The sequence below is a fragment of the Triticum dicoccoides genome, chromosome 1A (assembly GCF_002162155.2).
Source record: "Triticum dicoccoides isolate Atlit2015 ecotype Zavitan chromosome 1A, WEW_v2.0, whole genome shotgun sequence".
In the NCBI taxonomy this organism is placed as follows: domain Eukaryota; kingdom Viridiplantae; phylum Streptophyta; class Magnoliopsida; order Poales; family Poaceae; genus Triticum; species Triticum dicoccoides.
In genome coordinates, this window is record NC_041380.1 from 386,808,174 (window position 1) to 386,833,833 (window position 25,660).

Consider the following 25,660-nt stretch of genomic DNA (forward strand, 5'->3'; position numbering starts at 1 on the left):
TTACGTGGAGTAATGGCAGCAAGCACTAGTACTCCATGGTAGAATTGTCTAGTAGTAGATTCGTCTCATAGTGGCGCACTGTGCTTGGGCCACAATTTTTTTTCTTTGCTCCTCATGAAGTGAGTTTGAATTTGATCCGTTTTCAGCGTAGTGACGAAGCAGAGCCGATCTGCGCAGACGTATCAGCAGCACCCAGCAGCAGCGGCGAGCCAGCGACGTCTTGAGACTGGTAGGCCACAGCACTCAGAGGGGAATCCGGCTCAAAACGAGCCACGGCGACTTAGTAAACGTGGCCGGTGGGTCACGGCTACCTGCAGTAGCAACTCCAATGGGCACCGGCGGTGCAAGGTCACGGCCGCAGCAGGAGAAGGCCTGCGAGGTAAGCCGGTGCGAAGGGCGAGCGGTGGATTTAGAATACGGCGAGGGCAGTCCGCAGCAGCCCGCGGGCGACCGGCTCAAGGAGGAAGGCCACTGGCGGCTTGTAGCGGCGGGTCAGAGCACTTGGTGGCGGGTCGTGCGGTCCGCGACAGAGGTACGGCGGGGGTGTCCGATGCAGGCCCGCACGTAGTTTCAATGCGGCAGCTTAGCAGGGCGAAAGCCTGGGAGGCCCGGATTAAAGCCGGCTGGACGACGTCGGTGGTCGGCGGCTCGTGCTCGAGCTTCGCAGAGGCTGCTTGGAACGGCGACTCAAAACGTGCACGAGGCTGCGGACGCGAGCCCGCGCTACGTCGGCTCGGAGTCAGGCGCTGGTTCAGTGCAAGATGGGCAACTTGAAAATAACGCAGTGGCTTGCTCCCTTGATTTCAACCTAGAGGTTCTGGCGGAGGCGACTCGGACTCGCCACGATTTGAAGTTCTGGCCAAAGCGAAACCGGCGTGCAGCGGCTCGAAACCGAACCACGGCTGGATCCGTTTCCGAGTTATAGCCAGTTGACCAAATCGAGTCGTGGTCTTCTTTCCCTTGGTAATGATCGCTTCACATAGATATGATTTGCTGTCGGTTTTCACGTGGACTAGTACTCCATCCAGTCTGACTAGGCAATTTTTCCTTCTCATGAAAAACATCAATGACAAAACGACTTTTGGTTTTGCTTCTCGGGACTCGTGTGTACACACTTTTGAACGAATCTTAGCTAAAGATGACCCATCGATTTAATCCACAGCGTTCGCCATTGTAGGATGATGCAACAACGGAGATTGACCTTCTTTTTGGTCTTGACGGATCACGTCTGTAGAGAAAATAACTGTGATACGACAGATCATCCAACTGTGGCAGCGGACAGATTGCATCTTTCCCCAACTCCTTTTAATCTGAACTGATGAACCGGGAGACGACATGAATCTTTCTGCCTGGCTCTTCTTTTTTCAGTCAATTGCAAACTTCTCGATCCCTAGAGAGATCCCTCCAAGAACTCATCATCATCGTGCGCGAGCCCCACGGTGGGCGCCAACTATCGTGGAATTGTCACGGCAGATGTCCTTAGTGTGAGGACTTAGTCGCGAGGCCAACGCTTCTATGCGGTAGCTTGAAGGGGTTGGTCGGAATCGAGAGACGCAAGGCGGATCATCACACAAGACGAGGATTTAGACAGCTTCGGGCCCAGGAAACATCATCCAGAATAGCCCTACATGCTGTTTGTGGCTAGGTCTCATTATGCTCATGAGGGAGTCACCGTAAGCCGGCTCTCCTCTTTGTGTCTAGCCCTAGATATTGTTTCTTCTTGCTTGTCCCTCTTTGGGGAGCCCTGCCCCTCCTTATATATGTTGAAGGGGCGGTTTACATGTGGAGTCCTATTAGGATTAGGACTAGTCTATCTCTAATACAAACCGGATACAAGTCCTGGTCTTAACTCCTTGTAAGGTAAATATTCCTCATGCCTTTCCTCTTAAACCGGCCCACCATAGTATGAACCGGCCTTCATGAACCGCCCGTTGGGCCACCGGGTCTTGTCGCTCCTCTGACCCGCCTGCCGGATTACCAATGAATGGTAAACCGCCAGGTCCAAACGGGTCACCAGTGAATCGTCAAGTCTCAGCCGGGTCTCAAGTAAACTGCCAAGTCCGGTCGGGTTATACTTCCGGCCGGTTTACGCCGCGGGGTATATCCCCGACAGAGGAGGACATCAAGAAGTTGAGGGAGGCCAGATATCTGACCGCCGAAATTTTGCATAGGCTGCCCGCCTGAGGGCAGGTCGTCCCTACTCCCAAACCCAATGAGAGCATTGTGTTCGTTTCCCACTTCCTCCGAGGACTAGGCCTCACTCTGGATCCCTTTGTCAGGGGTCTTATGTTCTATTACGGGCTGGATTTTCACGATCTGGCCCTGGACTCCCTTCTCCACATCTCGTCATTTATTGTCGTTTGCGAGGCCTTCCTCCGCATTACCCCTCACTTCGGCTTGTGGCTCAAGACCTTCGATGTGAAGCCGAAGATGGTCGAGGGACAGTACGTGGCGTGCGGATGTGCTTTAATAAGCAAAATTGATGATGCTCCATGGCCAAAGGGTTCCTTTTCAGAGGTGTCCGGATTGTGGCAACGGGAGTGGTTTTACGTCACAGCTCCCTGAAGTGCCAAGTGGGTAGCTGCCCCCACCTTTCGCTCAGGCCCTCCACCACAACTGATGTCATGGATCAACAGGGGACTGAGCTGGGGTCCAGCCAAGGACGTGCCAATACTGCAGAGCCGCATCCGAGATCTCTTCAAGGGAGATTTCAGTCTGGTTATGGTAATTCAAGTCATGCTGGTTCGTCGAGTCCAGCCTTGCAAACGCCAGCCCCTCCGTATGTGGGAATTCAACCCAGAAGGACCGCGCACTATTCAAAATTTCCTCGGCATGACGCATGAGGAGATGTACAAATCGTTCTTCGGACCCCAAATAGAGTGTCCGGACACTACCGAGGACGTGGGCCTGAGCAGCAACTGCACCGCTGCCCAAGTAAGTAATCCCATGGCCGAACACACCGTCCTTTTATTTATCATGACATCATTCTGAAGAATCGCTCTTTGACCAGGACTGGATAACAAAGGTGAAGATGATCAGGTGTTCGTCCCCCCTTCCTGAAGGCTTGGACAATCCAGTGTTGGAGAAGATGCTTGAGCCAGCACCTTGTCCGGTGCCCTCAAAGGAAGACGAAGGGGGGAATAAATAGGGCGAAAGCGGGCCTCCATCGCTACCTATTCCAACCGAGGGAATGAGCACCTCCGCGAGGGAGGATAACTGAGGGGAAGAATCTGACATTCTCTCTCCCCGGGGAAGGAAGAGGACTACCTCCGAAGATCCGGAAATCAAGGTTTCCAAACGGGAGAAGAAATCTCTGCCAGAGGGTTCTGCCTCGGAGGGTGTTCTTGCTGCACAATGTCTGCGCGGGGATCAGCCCTCTAACAAGCTGTAAGTAATCAAAAGGTGTTTAATAGCAAAGATATCCTACCTTACTTCTGAGGAAAATAACCAAAGTATTTATCTTGCAGTTCGGATCTTAGCCCTTCTCAGCTGAGCTCGTCTTCGGGGGATCTTCTTCCGGAGATGATGGAGAGCGAAATGCCTCCCCCTGCCAGACCGCCTTACGAAGCAGGCGACCCTGAGGTGTCGTCGCGGAGGGCTTCTCCTGATCCGGCAAGGCCAGAAGGTAATCCTATGGCCACCCGAAGTCCTTAGTATCCGGCTCTCGAAGAGAGCAATCAAAAGAGTCCGGCATCGTCTGGTGCGCGGTCGGATGTACGGAGGGATCTGCTGGAGAAGGCGGCTATCTCAGAAGAGCACCACACATTGATGGGTACGGTGATTGAAAGGATTTCGTCCGTCGAAAGCGGGCTGCATGAAGCCTTTATGAGTCTACTGACGGGTTTTGAGGTACGTGAAATGATGCACATTTTTGACAGTACCACATATTTTTAGATGTGCCCTGTGTAGATAGTAGCCCCTGAGACTCTGGTTGTCATCGAAAACGGCGGCAAACAGAGGATCATAGTCCCAGGTAATAACCGGACTGCCTTTATGTGTAGGTAATGGAGGCTCCGGTGGCTAGCCGGACTGATGGGTATGCCGAACTAAAGCAACAGCTGGATGCGGCAGATGCCAACATCGTGCTTGTCAACGAGCGGCTTGACGAGGCACAGGGTGAGTGGCCATTCTGGTGATCGTCACATAATAAGAGCAGCATGATGCCAGTATCTTTAATATGTTGTGACTGCATATGGAGCAGCCACCGTGGATACCCTACGGGCGGAGCTAGCCCGAGCCAAGGAGCAAGCAAGGAGTAGCAATGCGGCTGCTTTGCAAGCGGCCGAAGAGTTAAGGGCCGAACAGGCCGCACATTGCGAGAGCAAAGAGAAAATGGCCAAGATGGCTGTAAAGTTAAAAGATACTGCCGACCGTTCCCAGCTTCTTGAAGGAGAAAACCGGGCAAAGGCGACGGACCTGGAAAAGGCCACGATGGCGACCAAAGATACCCACTCTGCGATGAGAGCGAAAAAGGAGGAGCTGCGTCAAGCCGGGGATATTGCGGCTGGGAAACCCTTTATGCTATGGAGGAAGTTCGGAGATCCTCGGTATGCCCCTCTGGACCGGCTGTGGAGTTCGGCGGACGCATATCTGGACTTGGCGGCGAGTGCTGTCGATGCGGCCGAATACTTCCGAGATCAAACAGATCGTGAAGTGGACAAGCTATTCTGGTCACAATTTAACGTTCCAGAGCATCCGCTTCCATTGACTGATCGGCTTGCCGAATGGGCCGAGCTGAATAGGTTGTCCGGACTCGCCATGAGGTCTGTTGTGGATCATCTGTGGCCTGAAAGGCCAAAGCCGAACAACTATTTTAGTTTGGTGCAACAGTTCCTTGGTGCGGCGCCGCGCATTAATGCGATGAAGAGGTCGGCGTGCATCGAAGGCTCGCGGATGGCCCTTGCCCGTGTTAAAACATACTGGGCGGAGATGGATGCCACCACTGTTGCGGCGCAGGGTTCGGCCATAGGCCGAGTGGCTGCCAAGCACTATTTTGAAGAAGTTCTTGAAGGCGCTCGTTCGATAGAGGCCCAGTGCTCGAAGAATATTATGTTTGAGTGACATGTATTCCCATTGTAAAAACAATGTTTTATTAAGTTTATCAAGGCTGTATTTATACTTTTACCCGAAATTATTATGATGCCTCCTGTGCGGCCGTTTATGTATATATGTATATAACCTGAAAGATTGCAGTCGTCGGCTTCAACCCCCATGCATATAATGCGGGGGTGTTCGCAGAAGACGCATGTTCACACTTGACCCAATGTCTCGGTCCATTAAGGAGGTGATAGCGCAACGAACTAGGCAACCGGACTATAATGCTTTAACACTTTCACTTAGCCAGAGGAGTTTGACAGTGGGGCTACTATATAGCCCCTGGTGGCTCCGCACTTATCCGAATTTGGGGTGCGTACATGCCTGGCCGGGAAATGGCCCTTCGTTAAGGCGGAGGAATCTCGAAGATTCCGATAGGTCATCGAGTGGTTGACCAGTCTCACGCTATATCATGACAGTCAGTTTTCGGCTTTCTCTACTGAGGTGCTCGGCCGGATGAACCAGGGCACAATCGTAGTAGTTTTCCCGGTGCCGCCTTAGCCGATAGAGCGGAACGTAAGGCAGCAAAACACAGGAGCCGGGCAAACCCAATATTTGACCAAAGACATGATTCGGAGATGATGCATATAAGGCCAAACTCGCGACGCCGAACACTCCCTAAGGTATTCGGTCTTTATGGTGTAAACCGGGCCTAAGCAGTGCCCTTTGTAATAAGCCCCTGGTGTCCAGGTACGTGCAATATTCTGACGTGGCCACATGCCAATACATCGGCATCCTTCTCAATTGTACTAAGAATCCGAGGGATGTGTATCAACAAGAGACAGTAAAAAGGTTTACGCAGGGTATTAATCTAAAAAGAATCCTTGGAGGGGGCTAGGGTTACACAAGGTCGGTTACAAAGGAGGAAATATACATATCCGTATTGCCTAGCTTGCCTTCCACGCCAAGTAGAGTCCCATCCGGACACGGGACGAAGTCTTCAATCTTGTATCTTCTAGTCCAACAGTCCGGCCAAAGGATATAGTCCGGCTGTCCGGAGACCCCCTAATCCAGGACTCCCTCAGTGTTACTCTGTTTTTAACTTAATAGTCTAGATGCGTGCTGGATAGCGGTCGATGAGTGGAGTAATAGTAGTAGATGCAGGCAGGAGTCGGTCTACTTGTCTCGGATGTGATGCCTATATACATGATCATACCTAGATATTCTCATAACCATGCTCAATTTTGTCAATTGCTCAACAGTAATTTGTTCACCCACCGTAGAATACTTATGCTCTTGAGAGAAGCCACTAGTGACACCTATGGCCCCCGGGTCTCTTTCTTATCATATCAATCTCCATCACTTTATTATTGCTTTGCTTTTACTTTGCTTTTACTTTTTACTTTGCATCTCTATACCAAAAATACCAAAAATACTATTTATCATCTCTGTCAGATCTTACTTTCGTAAGTGATCGTGAAGGGATTGACAACCCCTAAGCGCGTTGGTTGCGTTGAGCTATTGTTTTTGTGTAGGTACGAGGGACTCGCGCGTAGCCTCCTACTGGATTGATACCTTGGTTCTCAAAAACTGAGGGAAATACTTACGCTACTTTGCTGCATCATCCTCTCCTCTTCAGGTAAATCCAACGCAGTGCTCAAGAGGTAGCACGCGACTCCAACTGGGTGGCGGCCCCCAAATTTCGATCCAGAATCCCCACGCGGCTCACCTCCTGGAAAAAGAAGGGCCTGTCCTGGGGTTCTTTGGTAGAGCTGACCGGACTCCAGACCTGCATCCAGAACATGACGAACAAGAAAATCAAGCTTGTCAACGTGGTCCAGGTTATGCTCTTCCACTAGATCCTTCCGTGTCAACGACGGGCATTTTTTTGTGGGAGTTCAACTCGGCCAAGCACCAGACGCTGTGAGAGCTCTATGACACGACGCACGAGGATGTCTGGAGGGTGCTATTCAAGAGCGCCGAGATTCCTCCCTCCCTCATCGAGGACCGCGGACTCAGCTCAAAGCGCCGCGCCAATCCGGTAGGCTTTTATATCTCTCAGGGTATTTATTTGCCCGGTTTAGTTATGTGCTGGATCTAAGCTTCCATGTCATTAACAGGACTGGATAGAGATAGCAGAGCAGCTTGATTTCCCAGCCCCCCTGCCCGAAGATCCTGCAGACGCTCTTCTAACGAAGATGCTGACTCCGGCACCTTACGAGGTGCCGGCAAAGAAGGCCAAGAAGAAGGCCACGGGGACCCGAAAGGGTCTCCGGCGCATGGTTGTATCGAACTCATCGTCCGATGACTCTAACGCGCACTCCTCCCACGGAAACAAGGAGGAGGAGGAGAAAAGTTCTCCCCCCAGCCGGGGGATACAAGAAAAGGAAGGCCGGCCCATCTGGGGAGGCCGAAGGGTCGAAGAAGGGAAGGACCCTCCCTCCGGACTATGCCACGACGACCGCCGACAGCGGCGACGAGTGGCTACCCAGGGACAAGCCCCTGGTGAAGTCGTAAGTGTCCGGACACCATAGTACTTCATGGTATGTTTTATTGCATTGCCTCTCCTCATGCCGAACATGATTATGCAGTCCGTCTCGAGCTCATCTCGACATACCCTCGTCGAGCGTCTCTTTGGACTCGTCGGATATGAACAACGGTTCTCTTTCGACCGCTTCCACCCCTCGCCCTACGGACAACGCCGAGGTGTTGTCTCAAAAGGCACCGAGCCAAGGGGAGGTGGTCCTGGGGGTGCCTCGCGGCGACTTCCCGAACCATGGGTACCAAGGGAGCGAGGCTCCTACGGGCTTCGAGTTCGGGCCCCAGCCGGACACTGCGCCGGAACCTTCGATGGTTCCGGACTCCGGCAGGCGGTCCCCCGTCCAGGGGGGCCTACCATCCGTGCCGGTGTCCTCTGTCCAACCAGAGGCACCGAACAACCTGTTGGAAGTGCTTCGCAGCGCTTCCATTGAAGAAGAGCACTGCACTATCATGAGTGCAGTGGTCGAGAAGGTTCAGTCCGCCAAAAACGGACTGACCGAAGCTTGCGCCAGCCTCCTAACAGGCTTTGAGGTAAGCAATCAAAATATAAGAAAATATTACCGCATAGATAGTAGCCCTTGATGCTCTGTTCGGCATTCGCGAAGAAAATCCGAATAGAGGATCAAATGATGACTTAGGAGTCTAATTAGATTATGTCTATGTGTATGTGCAGGCTTCACTGCTGGCCGCTGCCGCATGTACTGCGGAGGTCTCTGCACTGAAGCAGGACCTGAAGCGGTCCGAGGACGAGCTCGGCCTTACCAAGAGGCAGCTTGAAGAGAGCAAAGGTAAGAAATACCCCTGTCTATATAGTTAAAAAGAAGTTCGGGTGTAAAGTAATAGGATCATCATGGATTTGTCAGGGGCCACGACCGAGGTGGCGACCCTGAGAAAGGCGTTGTCCGAGGCCGAAGACAAAGCGGCCAAAGAACGCATTGAACGGGAGAAACAAGAAGCCCGAGTAGGCGAGGTGCAGCAAGAGCTCGAGGCTCTCGCCAAAAAGCACGAGTCCTTGGAGCTTGACTCTAATACGCGAGAGTCCGAGCTCGTGTAGGCGCTTGAAAGTGTCCGGAGCGCCAAGGCCGAAGCCCACAAGGCCCTCCAAGAGATTGATGCGGTGAAGAAGATAGCATCGGGTAAGGCATTCATTATGCAAAGCAAGCACGTGAAGGAGACTTTCCTTTTTCTTATCCGAGTTCGGAGCTCTCCAGGAGCGTTTGCAGATCTTCCCCGCAGTGTATTGGATACCGCGGAGTTTTACCGGGCTGAGGAGGGGAGCTCAATGGAGAAGTTGTTCTGGTCTCAGTATACTGGGACCGAACACCCTGTGCCCTTGAGCGACCAGCTGAAGCAGTTGGTCGAACTTCACAAGGCAGCTGAACAGGCCATGAGGGGCCTTATAGTCCGGATGTGGCCTGGCGAGCCCCTGTCTGGCAGCTACTTCGGTCTGGTGAGGCGGCTTGTGGAAGCCTGCCCACGGCTTGAAGTCATCAAGCGGTCCGTCTGCATCGAGGGTGCACGCAGGGCTTTTGCCCAGGCGAAGGTGCACTGAGCGAAGCTGGACGCTGTGAAGCCGGTGAAGGAGGGGCCGCCGGAGGGCAAGGAGCATCACTGCCCCGAGAATTACTATGAAAGTGTCCTGAAGGGTTCCCGCCTTCTGGCAGATGAGTGTGCCAAGGATGTAATTTTTGAATGAACATGCTCATGTGATCCTGTAATATGAAACGAGTTCGTTTGCGCCATGCGACGCTTTCTTAATTTAAAATATTACCTTCTATGTGGCTGTTTATAAAAACTGAGAGTTGGCCAGTCACCGGCTTCTATCCCCATGTAACTAGTACTGGGGTGTTTGGGATAAACCTGAACACTCTTTACCCCAATTATGGGTCCTTCAAGGGAGGTGTTCAGCGCAACGAACCAGGCAATCGGACTATAATGCTTTATCACTATCACTTAGCCATAGAAGTCTATGATTTTAAATTTTTGGCGAAGCCCCTGGTATTCGGAGGGCTGAATTTGGGGCGCTATACACGCCTAAGCCGGACAAGGCCGACTACTCGCCCGAAGTGGAAAAAGTCTTTAAGGACTTGAGACCTCTCGAACAGTGACCAGTCCCTCGCCTTATCATGACAGTCAGTTTTTGGCTTTCTCTACTGAGGTGCTCATCCAGAAGAACCGGGACACAATCGCAGTAGTTATCCTACCGCTACCTTAGCCGATATAGCGGAACATAAGGTACCAAAGCATGGGAGCCGGGCAACCCAACATTTGACCAAAGACATGATTCGGAGCTGATGCATATAATGCTATAAGTTCGGGGTGCCGCACTGTCAAAAAAGTGTTCAGACTTCTTGCGCCGTATTATGGGGTAAACGAGGACCCCTGGCAAACTGACCGTACCCGTTCGTGCGGGTGCGGATTGTCGTAAATGGACATATAAGAGAAAGAGAAAAACTTAAATAATGCAATGACAGATTAATGATATGCATTGTTATTTAAATGATACGTCGAAGCGTACTTGGTACAAGTAGTGCAATAAGCATAAAGTAGGACAATTTTCAAAATGTCCTATCCCAGGGCAAGCTACGCATAAATAGTGAAAAGCGGGTATATCAATTATTACTAGAGACCACCTGGAGGTTCCCGTGTTCATCTTAGCTTCTTGCCGCCTTGGTTGTTGCTGCCGGAATGTGTCGGGCAATCGTACTGCCGGAAAGGGCTTCCCGAGAGCTAGGCCCTGAAAGAGAAAAGGAATGTCAAAGGTATACAGCCCCTAGTGTGGTTAAGCCACAATGTGGGGCGTGTCCTGATCGTGCCCCCGCCTATGTCCATGGTATTTTCAATGCGTAGTTATGTACACGCGGCACGGATTTCGTCGCTTCACTAGGACTAGGACAGGGGCCAAATTGCTAGGTGATATCTGATCATGCCAGGCGATCCTGTTGCAGCTTGTTCCGGACTCGCTTGAAGGTGTCCGGGGGCCGTGACGCCGAATGAGTGGTCTGCCTGAACAGGCTGCTTTGTGCTTCTGCTACAAGGGCCGCAGTGTGCTCTTTCGTATGGAGCGAGCGTTCTGTGTTTCCATTTACTGTTATGACCCCGCGAGGTCCTGGCATCTTGAGCTTAAGGTATGTGTAATGCGGCACTGCATTGAATTTTGCAAATGATGTCCGTCCGAGCAGTGCATGATAGCCACTTTGAAATGGGACGATGTCGAAGATTAACTCTTCGCTTCGGAAGTTGTCCGGTGATCTGAAGACCACTTCCAGTGTGATTGAGCCTGTGCAATGGGCCTCTACACCTGGGATGACGCCTTTAAAGGTGGTTTTGCTGGGTTTGATCCTCGAGGGATCGATACCCATTTTTCGCACGGTATCCTGATAAAGCAGGTTCAGGCTGCTGCCGCCGTCCATAAGGACTCGAGTGAGGTGAAATCCATCAATGATGGGGTCTAGGACCAGTGCGGCGGATCCGCCATGACGGATGCTAGTGGGGTGGTCCCTGCGATGGAAGGTGATCGGGCAAGCAGACCATGGGTTGAACTTTGGGGTGACGGGCTCCATCGCATAGACGTCCCTTAGTGCACACTTCCGCTCCCTCTTGAGAATGTGGGTTGTGTATATCATGTTCACCATCTTCACTTGTGGGGGAAACCCCTTCTGTCCTCCTGTGTTCGGCAGCCGGGGCTCCTCCTCGTCATCACTATGCAGCCCCTTGTCCTTGTTTTTGGCATTTAACTTGCCGACCTGCTTGAACACCCAGCATTCTTTGTTGGTGTGATTGGCTGGTTTGTCGGGGGTGCCGTGGATTTGACACGAGCGATCCAGACTGGACGGAGCCAGAGTATTTCTTTTAAATGGATTTTTCCGCTGACCGGATCTAGAGCCTCTGAATCCGGCATTGACTGTCGTATCTTCGGTGTTATCGCCGTTATTGCGGCGCTTTGGTCTATTACGATGCTGCCTACCATTAACATCTTTGGTATCCGAGGTATCCGGATTCCTCGATGTATTGTTGTTGCGAGCCAGCCAGCTGTCCTCGCCCGCGCAAAAGCGGGTCATGAGTGTTGTGAGGGCTGTCATGGACTTTGGCTTCTCCTGGCCGAGGTGGCGGGCGAGCCACTCATCGCGGATGTTATGCTTGAATGCCTCTAGGGCCTCTACATCCGGACAGTCTACAATTTGGTTTTTCTTAGTCAAGAACCGTGTCCAGAATTGTCTGGCTGATTCCCCTGGCTGCTGGATTATGTGGCTCAAGTCATCGGCATCCGGTGGCCGCACATAAGTGCCCTAGAAGTTGTCAAGGAATGCATCTTCCAGATCCTCCCAACTGCCGACCGAATCTGCTGGCAAGCAGTTTAGCCAATGCCGAGCTGGTCCTTTGAGTTTTAGTTGGAGGTACTTGATGGCATGTAGAGCATCACCGCGAGCCATGTGGATGTGAAGGAGGAAGTCCTCAATCCATACTGCGGGATCTGTTGTGCCATCATATGATTCGATATTTACGGGTTTGAAACCCTCCGGGAATTCATGATTCATGACTTCATCAGTGATGCATAGGGGGTGTGCGGCGCCTCTGTGCCGGGCTATATCCCGACGCAGTTCATATGAGTCTTGTTTGCTGTATTCAGCCCGACCGGATTTACTCTTGGTGTATCCGATGCGATGATCATCGTCCCGTGTTGGCGCGCATGCCCGTGTCCCGTATATTGACCTTGCGATTTTTGCCTTACTGTCCAATATGTCTCGCAGGTCCTCTGTGTAACCCCGGGCCTTAGTATTTTTGATTGAGTGGTGACGGGGTGTGGGCTGAACTTCAGGCTGAAACGCCTCTCTGGGTCGGCCACATAGTGGCCGGTCAGCCACATCGTACACTGGTGAATGAGGTTTCAATGCTTCCTCCTCGAGGTGAGGTAGCAACCTGGGTTTTGGGTAACTCTTGGATGGGCGCTCGAGTTCATGCTCCTCGGCCGCAAGGACTTCGGTCCACCTGTCTGCTAGCAAGTCTTGATCAGCTTGAAGTTGTTGCTGCTTTTTCTTCGGGCTATTTGCCATGGCCATAAGCCGACGCTTGAAGCGCTCTTGCTCGATTGGGTCCTCAGGCACGATAAACTCTTCATCATCGAGGCTCGCCTCGTCTTCGGAGAGAGGCATGTAATTGTCCTCCTCCAGTTCTCCATCTGCTGCCTGCTCTGGAGGACTAGCTTGTTCATCTTCCAGCTCTACATCATGCTGGAGGGGATTGTTATTGTCTTCGGCGCTATCCGGAGTGTTATTATCTCCTGTGCTAGTATCACTGCTCTTGCTGTGGCGGGACTTAGAGCGGCACCGCTGATGTCGGCGCTTGGGTTGCTTCTTGGAGGGGTCATCCTCCGCTGTCTCGTCCCCATTGCCTTCTTTGGGGGTGTCCTCCATGTGTATATCATATGATGAGGTGGCGGTCCAGTGCCCTGAGGGACGTGGTTCCTGTTCTTCTCCTGCATCGTCATCCATACCGTCGGTGTCTTCGGAGTCGAAGTCGAGCATGTCAGTTAAGTTTTCGACAGTGGCTACTAAGTGGGTGGTGGGTGGGCAGCGAATTTCTTCGTCGTCCGCATCCCATTCTAGCCGGACATAGTTCGGCCAAGGTTCTCCTGACAGGGAGAGAGACCTTAATGAATTTAGCACATCTCCGAAAGGTGAGTGCTGAAAGATATCCGCGAAGGTGAACTCCATGATTGGCGCCCAGTCGGATTCGACAGGCACGGATGTAGGCGGCTTGGAGTCCGTGGCCGGGGATAAATCTAGTGGTTTGGCGACGCGGCTCTCAAAAGGGGTGAAGTCAGTATCTGGTTCTATCGCCACTAAGAGTGCGGCCTCCATGGCGGGGTCTATCCCTCCGCTCTCGGATGGCGCGATTTGCTCCGGATTAACGACCAGAGTAGCTGCGGATGCGATCTCCCGAATACTATCCAATGGCATAGTTACGTCTTGCTCGTCGCGACTGTGCGGCGCGTCTGGCATGGACTCGAATCCGTCGAAGATCAAGTCTCCGCGGACGTCGGTCGTGTAGTTCAAGTTTCCAAATCTGACATGATGGCCAGGGGCGTAGCTCTCGATCTGCTCCAGATGGCCAAGCGAATTGGCCGGCAGTGCGAAGCCGCCAAATACGAAGATCTGTCTGGGGTGGAAAGCCTCACCCTGGACCGCATCGCTAGCAATTATTGAAGGAGCCATCAAGCCTTATGGTGATGACAGAGTGGAACTCTCAATGAAAGAACCAATGTCGGTGTCAAAACCGGCGGATCTCGGGTAGGGGGTCCCGAACTGTGCATCTAAGGCGGATGGTAACAGGAGGCAGGGGACACGATGTTTACCCAGGTTCGGGCCCTCTTGATGGAGGTAATACCCTACGTCCTGCTTGATTGTTCTTGATGATATGAGTATTACAAGAGTTGATCTACCATGAGACCAAAGAGGCTAAACCCTAGAAGCTAGCCTATTGTATGATTGTATGTTGTCCTACGGACTAAAACCCTCCGGTTTATATAGACACTGGAGGGGCTAGGGTTACACAAGGTCGGTTACAAAGGAGGAGATATACATATCCATATTGCCTAGCTTGCCTTCCACACCAAGTAGAGTCCCATCCGGACACGGGACAAAGTCCTCAATCTCGTATCTTCATAGTCCAACAGTCCGGCCAAAGGATATAGTCCGGCTGTCCGGAGACCCCCTAATCCAGGACTCCCTCACATACCCTCAGCCCCGAGGGAGAACTACTCCCTCCTCATCATGGAGAGCACCAGGATGATGAAGATAGCCACCGGAGAGGGATTCCCCCCTCCGGCAGGGTGCCAGAACGGGTCTAGATTGGTTTTCGGTGGCTACAGAGGCTTCTGGCGGCGGAACTCCCGATCTATTCTGCTCCCCGAAGTTTTTAGGGTATATGGGTATATATGGGAGGAAGAAGTACGTCGGTGGACCTCCGGGCTGTCCATGAGGCAGGGGCGCGCCCCCTGAGCGCGCCCCCATCCTTGTGGGCAGCCCGGGACTCTCATTGTCCAACTCCGATACTCCGTGGGCTTCTTCTGGTCCAAAAATAAGTTCCGTGAAGTTTCGGGTCAATTGGACTCCGTTTGATTTTCCTTTTCTGCGACACTCTAAAACAAGGAAAATATAGAAACTGGCACTAGGCTCTGGGTTAATAGGTTAGTCCCAAAATAATATAAAAGTGCATAATAAAGCCCATAAAGATCCCAAACAGATAATATAATAGCATGAAACAATCAAAAATTATAGTTACATTGGAGAGGTATGGCTCCTTTATATACGGGGGCAAGGCACCCTAGAACACATAAGTTGACAATTGTTTTAGCCGTGTGCGGTGCCCCCCTCCACAGATTTCCACCTCAGTCATATTGTCGTAGTGCTTAGGCGAAGCCCTGCGTCGGTAACTTCATCATCACCGTCAACACGTCGTCGTGCTGGCGAAACTCTCCCTCGGCCCCAGCTGGATCTAGAGTTCGAGGGACGTCACCGAGCTGAACGTGTGCAGATCGCGGAGGTGTCGTGCGTTCGGTACTTGATCTGTTGGATCACGAAAACGTTCGACTACATCAACCGCGTTACTTAACCATTCCGCTTTCGGTCTACGAGGGTACGTTGACACACTCTCCCCTCTCATTGCTATGCATCTCCGAGATAGATATTGCGTGATCATAGGATTTTTTTGAAATTCTGTGTTCCCCAACAGCGCTCCCCCTAGCCCAAACCGAATTGGACTAGGCCCCCCTTTCCTTCTCTTCTCGCTCTCCTTCCCCCCTTCCCCTTGTGGAAGTAGGAAAGGGGGGGGGCGAATCCTACTTGGAGTAAGACTCCCCCCCTTGGGCGTGCCTCCTCCTGGACGGCCTCCTCCTCCCTCCCTACTTTTATATACATGGGGAGGAGGCACCCAAAGGCACAACAAATAATCTCTTAGCCGTGTGCGGTGCCCCCTCCACAGTTTTACACCTCGGTCATATCGTCGTAGTGCTTAGGCAAAGCCCTGCGCCGGTAACTTCATCATGACCATCACCACGCCGTCGTGCTGATGGAACTCTCTCTCTCTCTCTCTCTCTCTCTCTCTCTCTCGGCCTCAGCTAGATCAAGAGTTCGAGGGACGTCACCGAGCTGAACGTGTGCAGCTCGCAGAGGTGCCGTGCGTTCGGTACATGATCGGTTGGATCGTGAAGATGTTCGACTACATCAACCACGTTACTAAACACTTCCGCTTTAGGTGTACGATGGTACATGGACACACTCTCACTGCTCGTTGCTATGCTTCTCCTAGATAGATCTTGCGTGATCGTAGGAATTTTTTTGAAATACTACGTTCCCCAACAGTGGCATCAGAGCCAGGTCTATGCGTAGATGTTATATGCACGAGTAGAACACAAAGAGTTGTGGGCAATAATAGTCATACTGCTTACCAGCATGTCATACTTTGATTCGGCGACATTGTTGGATGAAGCGGCCCAGACCGACATTACATGACCGCGTTCATGAGACTGGTTCTACCGCCGTGCTTCGCACACAGGTGGCTAGTGGGTGTCTGTTTCTCCAACTTTAGTTGAATCGAGTGTGACTACGCCCGGTCCTTGTTGAAGGTTAAAACAGAACACTTGACAAAAAATCGTTGTGGTTTTGATGCGTAGGTAAGAACAGTTCTTGCTAGAAGCCCGTAGCAGCCACGTAAAACTTGCAACAACAAAGTAGAGGACGTGTAACTTGTTTTTGCAGGGCTTGCTGTGATGTGATATGGTCAAGATGTGATGATATATAAATTGTTGAATGAGATGATCATGTTTTGTAACAGTTATCGGCAACTGGCAGGAGCCATATGGTTGTCTCTTTATTGTATGAAATGCAATCGCCATATAATTGCTTTACTTTATCACTAAGCGGTAGCGATAGTCGTAGAAGCAATAGTTGGCGAGACGACAACGATGCTTCAATGGGGATCAAGGTGTCAAGCCGGTGACAATGGTGATCATGACGGTGCTTTGGAGATGGATATCAAAGGCACAAGATGATGATGGCCATATCATATCACTTATTTGATTGCATGTGATGTTTATCTTTTTATGCATCTTATTTTGCTTAGTACGGCGGTAGCATTATAAGATGATCTCTCACTAAATTTGAAGGTACAAGTGTTCTCCCTGAGTATGCACCATTGCTACAGTTCGTCATGCCGAGACACCACGTGATGATCGGGTGTGATAAGCTCTACGTTCACTGATAACTCACAAGTATAGGGGATCGCAACAGCTTTCGTGGGTAGAGTATTCGACCCAAATTTATTGATTCGACACAAGGGGAGCCAAAGAATATTCTCAAGTATTAGCAGCTGAGTTGTCAATTCAACCACACCTGGAAACTTAGTATCTGCAACAAAGTGTTTAGTAGCAAAGTAATATGATAGTGATGGTAACGGCAACAAAAGAGTAATGAAAGCAAAGTAATATTTTTGGTATTATGTAGTGATTGTAACAATAGCAACGGAAAAGCAAATAAGAGTAAACCAATATATGGAAAGCTTGCAGGCATTGGATCAATGATGGATAATTATGCTGGATGCGGTTCATCATGTAACAGTCATAACATAGGGTGACACAGAACTAGCTCCAATTCATCAATGTAATGTAGGCATGTATTCCGAATATAGTCATACGTGCTTATGGAAAAGAACTTGCATGACATCTTTTGTCCTACCCTCTTGTGGCAGCGGAGTCCTAATGGAAACTAAGGGATATTAAGGCCTCCTTTTAATAGAGAACCAGAACAAAGCATTAGCACATAGTGAATACATGAACTCCTCAAACTACGGTCATCACCGGTAAGTATCCCGATTACTGTCACTTCGGTGTTAACGGATCATAACACATAATAGGTGACTATAGACTTGCAAGATAGGATCAATAACTCTCATATATTGATGAAAACATAATAGGTTCAGATTTGAAATCATGGCACTCGGGCCCTAGTGACAAGCATTAAGCATAGCAAAGTCATAGCAACATCAATCTCAGAACATAGTGGATACTAGGGATCAAACCCTAACAAACTAACTCGATTACATGATAAACCTCATCCAACCCATCACCGTCCAGCAAGCCTACGATGGAATTACTCACGCACAGCGGTGAGCATCATGAAATTGGTGATGGAGGATGGTTGATGATGACGACGGTGACGAATCCCCTTCTCTGGAGCCCCGAACGGACTCCATATCGGCCCTCCCGAGAGGTTTTAGGGGTTGGCGGCGGCTCCGTATCGTAAAACGCGATGAAATCTTCTCTCCTATTTTTTCTCCCCGAAAGCAGTTATATAGAGTTGGAGTTGGAGTCGGGAGGTGTGACGCCCTGAGACCGTTGTGCCAGGTGTCCGCCAGTTATTCGCTGTTGTTGCCTTGTCATTCGCTTGCATGTTGCATCTTGTCATGTCATCATGTGCATTGCATCATCATGTTTTAAAACTTGCATCCGTCCGGGTTTCCCAGTTCCTTCCGTTGTCCGTTCTGAGCCCAGACAAACTTGCACGCGCCCGCGGCATGTCCGAAATATTATTTTATAAGTGGCCAGAAAATGTTCTCGTAATGGGATGAGAGTTGGCGTGCGGTCTTATTTTAGAGTAGGTAGGCCGCCTGCCAAGTTTCATCGCGTTCGGAGTCCGTTTGACGCCCCAACGGATAACTATAGCGGCAATATAGCCGGTCTAACGTCGGACGTTTTTGGTCTCCGGAAACAGTCGCCGGGCCTCCCTCTCTTCTCTTCTCTCAGCTCGAGACCGTCTACACAGCCCACTACTCAACGCCAGGCCCTACCTAACCTCTCTCGTCAGCCCACGACCCTCCTCGCGCGCGCTCGAAAGCTGTCCCGGACCCGACTCGGGCTGTCGCTACCGTTGTGTCCGGATCATCCCCTAACATCTACAAAACATCACCATTTTCTTATTTGGACTCCTTTAACCTTTTATTCTCGATCGTCCGATTTAACCGGAGGGTCCAAGATCTATCCCCCTACCTATTTAAATAGATCAACCCCTAACCCTAGCCTTAGCCCGTCTAATCCTCCTAGCGCCGCCACCCACTGATTTCTCCAACTGGTCTCCCCCCTTCCTCGGGATCTGTCTGATCCTTCCACCCATCCCTCCTCGATTTCAGTCCCCGGCCAGTCGGCTTCGAACCTAACCAACTGGTGCCTCCCCTGGATCCCGTCGTCCACCACCGAAGCCACCAGGACTGGCCACGTCCCTCTCCTTCCCTTCGTTCTCCTCCTCCTGTCGTATCTCTGTCTCTCTCGCTCAATATTGCTCTCTCTCTCTCAGGTACGTCTGTGCAGGAACCGCAAGGAGGAAGCCGCCATCGCCAAGTTCTTGCCGTACGCGTCTGGATCCGCCATGCCCGGCTCCTCCGCGCTTGATTTACGCCGTTCTCTGCCCATTCCTGCTGCTCCTCATCGCTAGCGCGTCTGCTCCGGCCATGGGTTACCAGCGCGGTACCTCGCTATGGATGCCAGGTCCCAAGGTCTCCGCTGCCTTCGCTTCAATCCGGCAGGAAACAAGACCCGAAGGTTTCTCGCGCTTGGATCCGGACGCCACCGAGCTCCCGCGCCGACCCCTCCTCATCCTGTTGCTCGCCGGAGTCCTCAGCACCGCCGTGCCTGTTGTTTGCTTCACCAAACCGGCCGCCAAGTCCCATGCCGCTGCTGCTCTTTTTCCTGTCGAGAAGAGGAGGACGCCGCATCTGCCCCGAGTCGTCCGAGCGACCCTGTTGACCAGCCCCCGCGAGCACTAGCCGGCAGCACCGCTTGGGCTCATCCTTGCCTCGCCAAGACCCACAGTCATGCCGGCCTGCCTTGGCCTCTCCACCGACCGGGCTTGGCCCATGGTGCGAATCCCCCCCGCTCCCATGCTTTGTTTCAGGCCCAGTGCATGGATTCGGCCCTGTTATGTTTTTTTTCGTGCCAGGACGTTTTTTTCTATTTAATCAGAGCACTGCATTTTACAAAAAAACCCTTGCACTTCTTGCATTTAATAACCCACAATTCGTGCATAGATTAAAATGAATTATATATGAAATATGCTTAGTTTTTCATCTAGTTTCATAATATGTCATTTCCATCCATGTTTAAAATGTTTAAAATGATGTTTGTTTAAATTTGCTCCTATGCCATGCTAAAAATGAATTAATTCATAACTTAATAACCGTAGCTCGGTTTTAAATAATCTTTATATGTAAATGGGGTAGAAAAATGCCTAGATTTACTTGGTGCACTCATCTTGCATGTTTAACAACTCTAAAATAATGTTTAGGGCAGAATAGTACCAAATCTATAATATGCTCATGAGGAGTTCCCGAAATTGTTGTTCGTTGCTTCCGGCCTCATTTAAACTTGACTAGATAGGTAGTTTACTTTGCTTCACCCTTGCCATGTTAAAAACATTTAATATTGTTGGGGTACATAAACGAGAGAGAACTAAATAATTGATGTGGTGTTCCATCAATATGCAACCCGTTGCATATTGAGCTCCACTTAACTTGTAGTGTTGTTTGTGCACTTTGCCATGCCATGCATATTTAAACCGGACATGCATCATACTTGATTGTGCATCATGCCATGATTTTGTCGTGGTTGTTTACTATGTTGTGTGCTTCTTTCCGGTGTTGGCTCCTTCGGGTTGGTTCCGGTAACGTCGCGTTTGTGAGGACCCGTTCATCTACGTCCGTTTGTCTTCTTTGTGGACTCGTTCTTCTTCCTTGCGGGATTTAAGGCAAGATGACCATACCCTCGAAATCACTTCTATCTTTGCTTGCTAGTTGCTCGCTCTTTTGCTATGCCTATGCTGCGATACCTACCACTTACTTATCATGCCTCCCATATTGTTGAACCAAGCCTCTAACCCTCCTTGTCCTAGCAAACCGTTGTTTGGCTATGTTACTGCTTCGCTCGCCCCTCTTATAGCGTTGTTAGTTGCAGGTGAAGATTGAAGTTTGTTCCTTGTTGGAACATGGAGATGTTGTTCCTTGTTGGGACATGTTTACTTGTTGGGATATCACAATATTTCTTATTTAATTAATGCATATATATACTTGGTAAAAGGTGGAAGGCTCGGCCTTATGCCTGGTGTTTTCTTCCACTCTTGCCGCCCTAGTTTCCGTCATATCGGTGTTATGTTGCCAGATTTTGCGTTCCTCACGCGGTTGGGTCATGATGGGAACCCCTTGACAGTTCGCCTTGAATAAAACTCCTCCAGCAAGGCCCAACATTGGTTTTACCTTTTGCCACCTAGCCTTTTTCTTTCCCTTGAGTCGGCCGGCTGAAGGGTCATCTTTATTTAACCCCCCGGGCCAGTGCTTTTCTAAGTGTTGGTCCAACTTAGCGATGTCCGTGGCTACTAGGGGCAACTCTGGGCTGGCTTACCCGACGTCTTGCTCATCCGGTGTGCCCTGAGAACGAGATATGTGCAGCTCCTATCAGGATTTGTCGGCACATCTGGGTGGCTTTGCTGGTCTTGTTTTACCATTGTCAAAATGTCTTGTAACCGGGATTCCGAGCCTGATCGGGTCTTCCCGCTAGAAGGAATATCCTTCGTTGACCGTGAGAGCTTGTGATGGGCTAAGTTGGGACACCCCTGCAGGGATATGAACTTTCGAAAGTCGTGCCCGCGGTTATGGGCAGATGGGATTTTGTTAATGTCCGGTTGTAGAAAACCTGAAGTTGACCTTAATTAAAATACATCAACCGTGTGTGTTACCGTGATGGTCTCTTTCCGGCGGAGTCCGGGAAGTGAGCACGGTGTTGGAGTAATGCTTGATGTAGGTTGTTCTAGGATCACTTCTTGATCATAGTTGTTCGACCGTGATTTTGCCTTCTCTTCTCGCTCTCTTTTGCGTATGTTAGCCACCATATATGCTAGTCGCTTGCTGCAGCTCCACCTCATACCTTTACCTTACCCATAAGCTTAAATAGTCTTGATCGCGAGGGTGCGAGATTGCTGAGTCCCCGTGGCTCACAGATACTTCAAAAACTAGCTTGCAGGTGCCGATGAGACCGTGCAGATGACGCAACCAAGCTCAAGGAGGAGCTCGATGAAGATCTTGTCCTTTGTGTTGTTTTGTTTCCAGTTGATCAGTAGTGTAGCCCAGTAGGGGTCGATCGGGGATTGTGTCGCTTTTGGGGTAGTCTTCTTTTGTTTTGGGTTCCGTAGTCATACCTTGATTGTATCTGGTTGATGTAATGCTTTATTCATGTATTGTGTGAAGTGGTGATTGTAAGCCAACTATGTATCTCTTTCCCTTATGTATTACATGGGTTGTGTGAAGATTACCTCACTTGCGACATTGCTTTCAATGCAGTTATGTCTCTAAGTCGTGCTTTGACACGTGGGAGATATAGCCGCATCGAGGGCGTTACATGTTGGTAATCAGAGCCTTCCCCGACCTTAGGAGCCCCTTGCTTGATCGAATCGCTGGCGTTATTGAGTCTAGAAATGTTTTGAGTCATTTAGGAATTATATATATCTGAGAGTTAGGACTTCTTTTTACTCCTCAGTCCCTTCGTCGCTCTGGTGAGGCAACCTGACGTAGAGTTTTGACTCTTCTCTTCTCAAATTTTTCACTACAAAATTCTTTTTAGGATCACGCGGGTATCTTGGAATCGTTTCGATGGTTTTGTGATGAGAACATTGTTCTTGGTGCCTCCTGACATTTAGGGGTTGTGGAAGTGTCCCGGGGAGTTGAGCTCCGAGGTGTTGTCGTCACAATTTTATCGTTGCAGTTCTGGAATACCTGAGTTTAGTTTCGCCGACATCAAAAATCTCTTTTATGCAGTTGTTGGTGAGATAACCTCGATGCCACCCAGTACTGGGGCGGGAGTTCGGGAGTATTACCATAACTCGTATAACAGTTGCTTTTCGAAGGTTGAGGTAGACGATTTCCGAAGGTTTCTTGGTTATGTGTTGAAGGATGGATACAGCTGGATGTAGGATTTGCTAGTTTTGGGTGAGATATTATGCTTCCCCTATATCCCCAACACCTGATTGCATAACCGGAAAGTTTCGGGAGTTTATAAGTGGGAAATCAAGTAGCTCTTAGGATATCTTTCCGACAGATGTATGATATGAAATTGGGGTTCGACCTCTAGTGGTCCGCCTATTCACGGTTGGTTTTACAGTGGTCTCGTTGTGTCTTAAAGAGTCCTTGGCTATGCCGACTCGGGGGCGCTTCGTATGTCATGTGCACTGCCTTTTACATGATGGTGCTGTACGATCGAGCCCATGTAGGCCCCAACACGAAAACTTCGGACGAAATCTCTATCATATGTTTGTTCCGGCTTATTCCGCAAGCCAATCCTTTGTTTTGTTGAGTTGTGGTATTCGAGTTGCTTCAATGTCAAGTGTTGATTCCATACCTTCCCCAAGCGGTGTTCTCATATTCCTATGTGAATACTAATCCCTCATGATAATCGAGATTGTCATGCCAATTTCTTTTCAACCGGTGTGCTCCTCTTCAAATGGATCCAATCTTGTCAAGATTCACAAGATCAATTATCAGTTCTTCTCAACGTTGTTTGTTTCATCTGTCCCCAAGTTGCCTTTGTTTTCCCGCCCACCCACCCTTTTTCTTCAAGGACTCAGATGCCTTAATCAAGTATCCTTTTATTCATGTGAAGTCTCTCCATTCTTTTCCGTCAATATTCTTTCCCGGTGGTTCTCAAGAAGATGTTCTACTAGTTCATCATTCTTCATTCTTTCCATCTCCGGCGGATCCAATACAAGCTTTGTTGATCATATCTTTTCCTCATTTCAATACCTTCTCATACCAGTGCACCTCTTAATCATCTACTCCTCGCTATTCATTTGTTTCGGAGTGCCGAAGATATCTCAGAAGATTCATGTTTCCACTCTTCTTTCGTTCAAGATCTTTCGAGGATGTCACCTCATTCAAGCCATTTAATTCAACCGGTGCAACCTCTCTTTTAAATCATTTCAACGGTGTTTCTCTTGAGTGGGCCCTAACCCACAGGTCTTTTCCCAGGATCTTACCTGACTCTTCTTATTATCCTAGAGCTATCCTCAAATTCTTTAAAGTTTGACGTAAGAATGAATTATCATCAGTCTTATGTTTTTCCCCAAGACCTGTCGAATTCTTTTCATCATTGGCTCAACCTCTTTGTTTTGATTCTTCTGGAGTGTCTAAACAATTCATGGTGGTATTTCTCGTCGTAATCCAAAATTTGAAGACCGAAGAAGATTTTCTCTCAATCCTGCTCTATTCTCTTCAAGATTCGTGATTCTAGCTTGTTGCCATCCCCTCATAATTGTTTTGATTATGAGAATTCCTTTCACCTATCCGGAGTAATTCAGGAGTCTTTTCAGTTTGTTTATCTGAAGGCCATCAATTCAGGATTATTCATTCTAGCTTTCAGCTCTCATTCTCCAAATCTAACTGGTGCATCATTCAAGTATATTCTCTAATCAGTTCATGATCTCTTTGTTCTCTTGTATCTAAACTCTCTCATGTATTTTCGTTCATTCTCAATTCTTACGGTGGTTCTTCCAAGATTTTATCTTCCTTCGTTTATCATACCAATTTATTCATTGTTTCAGCCCGACCGGTGGTTCATGGAAGACCTTTCCAAGTTGACGCTATATCTATCTTAATCCTTTCTACGAGAATAAGTAGTATGTCAATTACGTTGCTTGTCATCAATTTAATTGGTGAAGGATAAGCATAATGTAATTCTTATTCTTGTTTCATCCATGTGTTAATCCTTTCTTCCGGAGTTTGTTCACAATGACTAATTCTCGTTGTCAGTTGTTCATCTTCTCTTTTCTCCCGGAGTTCCAACCTCTTTCAATTATGTCACCACGAAGATCCATCTAAATCATTACAAGGTTTCATCTTGTGTTTTCAACTTCTCTTTCTTTTTGTTATCCTTTTGTTTACCGGAGTTCTTCCTGGAGGCTCTACATGAGGGTTCACCAAGGATTTAATCCCTTCTCAAAGTGTTCATTGAGATTTTTTCAAAGGAGCTCAAGCATTCTTCATCTTGCATTCCGAAGTGCAATTCCTTCTACCGTATCAATTGAGGTGGTATTATGCCATTCTTGATAATTTTCCTTCGTGTTTCATGATTCACGAGTTATCAAGAATGAGATATTTTAAATCCATCAAGCTCGTCATTGGGGTTATCTTGGGTTATGTTTCACCTAAAGCATTCCCTAAGGATTGTTGCTATTTATGGTGCTTATAAATGATCCAAGTTCTTCTTTTGTCCTCCCGTTGAGATAGTTCTCGTCTCCTTGTCATATCAATCCAATCAAATCTTTTCCATGAGTGGTAGAATTTCACCTCATAATTTTGAGTTGTCTTCCATAAGCCCACAATAAGCTTACTCTTTTCGTTGTTGGTTTTCCGACAATTCCGTTCGACACTTCTCCTAAAGATGCTTTTCAAGCTCATTTGAGGTAGAAGATGTTGTTTTCTTCTCCGTTCTTTTGTTCCGTCGATACAACTTCTATTCTTTCGTTCCGGAGGCATTGTGTTGTTGTTCTCTTCAACCCATCATCTTGTTTTGTCAAGATCATGTTCTTTCCTTTGCTTATCCATTTAACCGGAGTGTTGTGCCCTCTGCTCTAGTTCTTTTCATCTTATTAAGTTTCATATCACTTTTCAAACGGAGTGCTGTCCGAATTTGTTCTCCCTTGTTCCTCTTTTCTAGCGGTGTGTTTTCAATTTCGTTCATCTCCGTTGCATTCTTTTCTTCAATTTGTTTAACCTCTCAAGGTTCTTTGGTCTCACTCGTTTGTCAAAGAAGCAACTTAGTTTTACCTCTTCTCTTTCGTTTCCGTTTTTCCCTCCGATGCCATTCTAGATCTCGGGACGAGATCCTCTCATAGTGGTGGAGTGTTGTGACGCCCCGAGACTGTTGTGCAGGTGTCCGCCAGTTATTCGTTGTTGTTGCCTTGTCATTCGCTTGCGTGTTGCATCTTGTCATGTCATCATGTGCATTGCATCATCATGTTTTAAAACTTGCATCCGTCCGGGTTTCCTAGTTCCT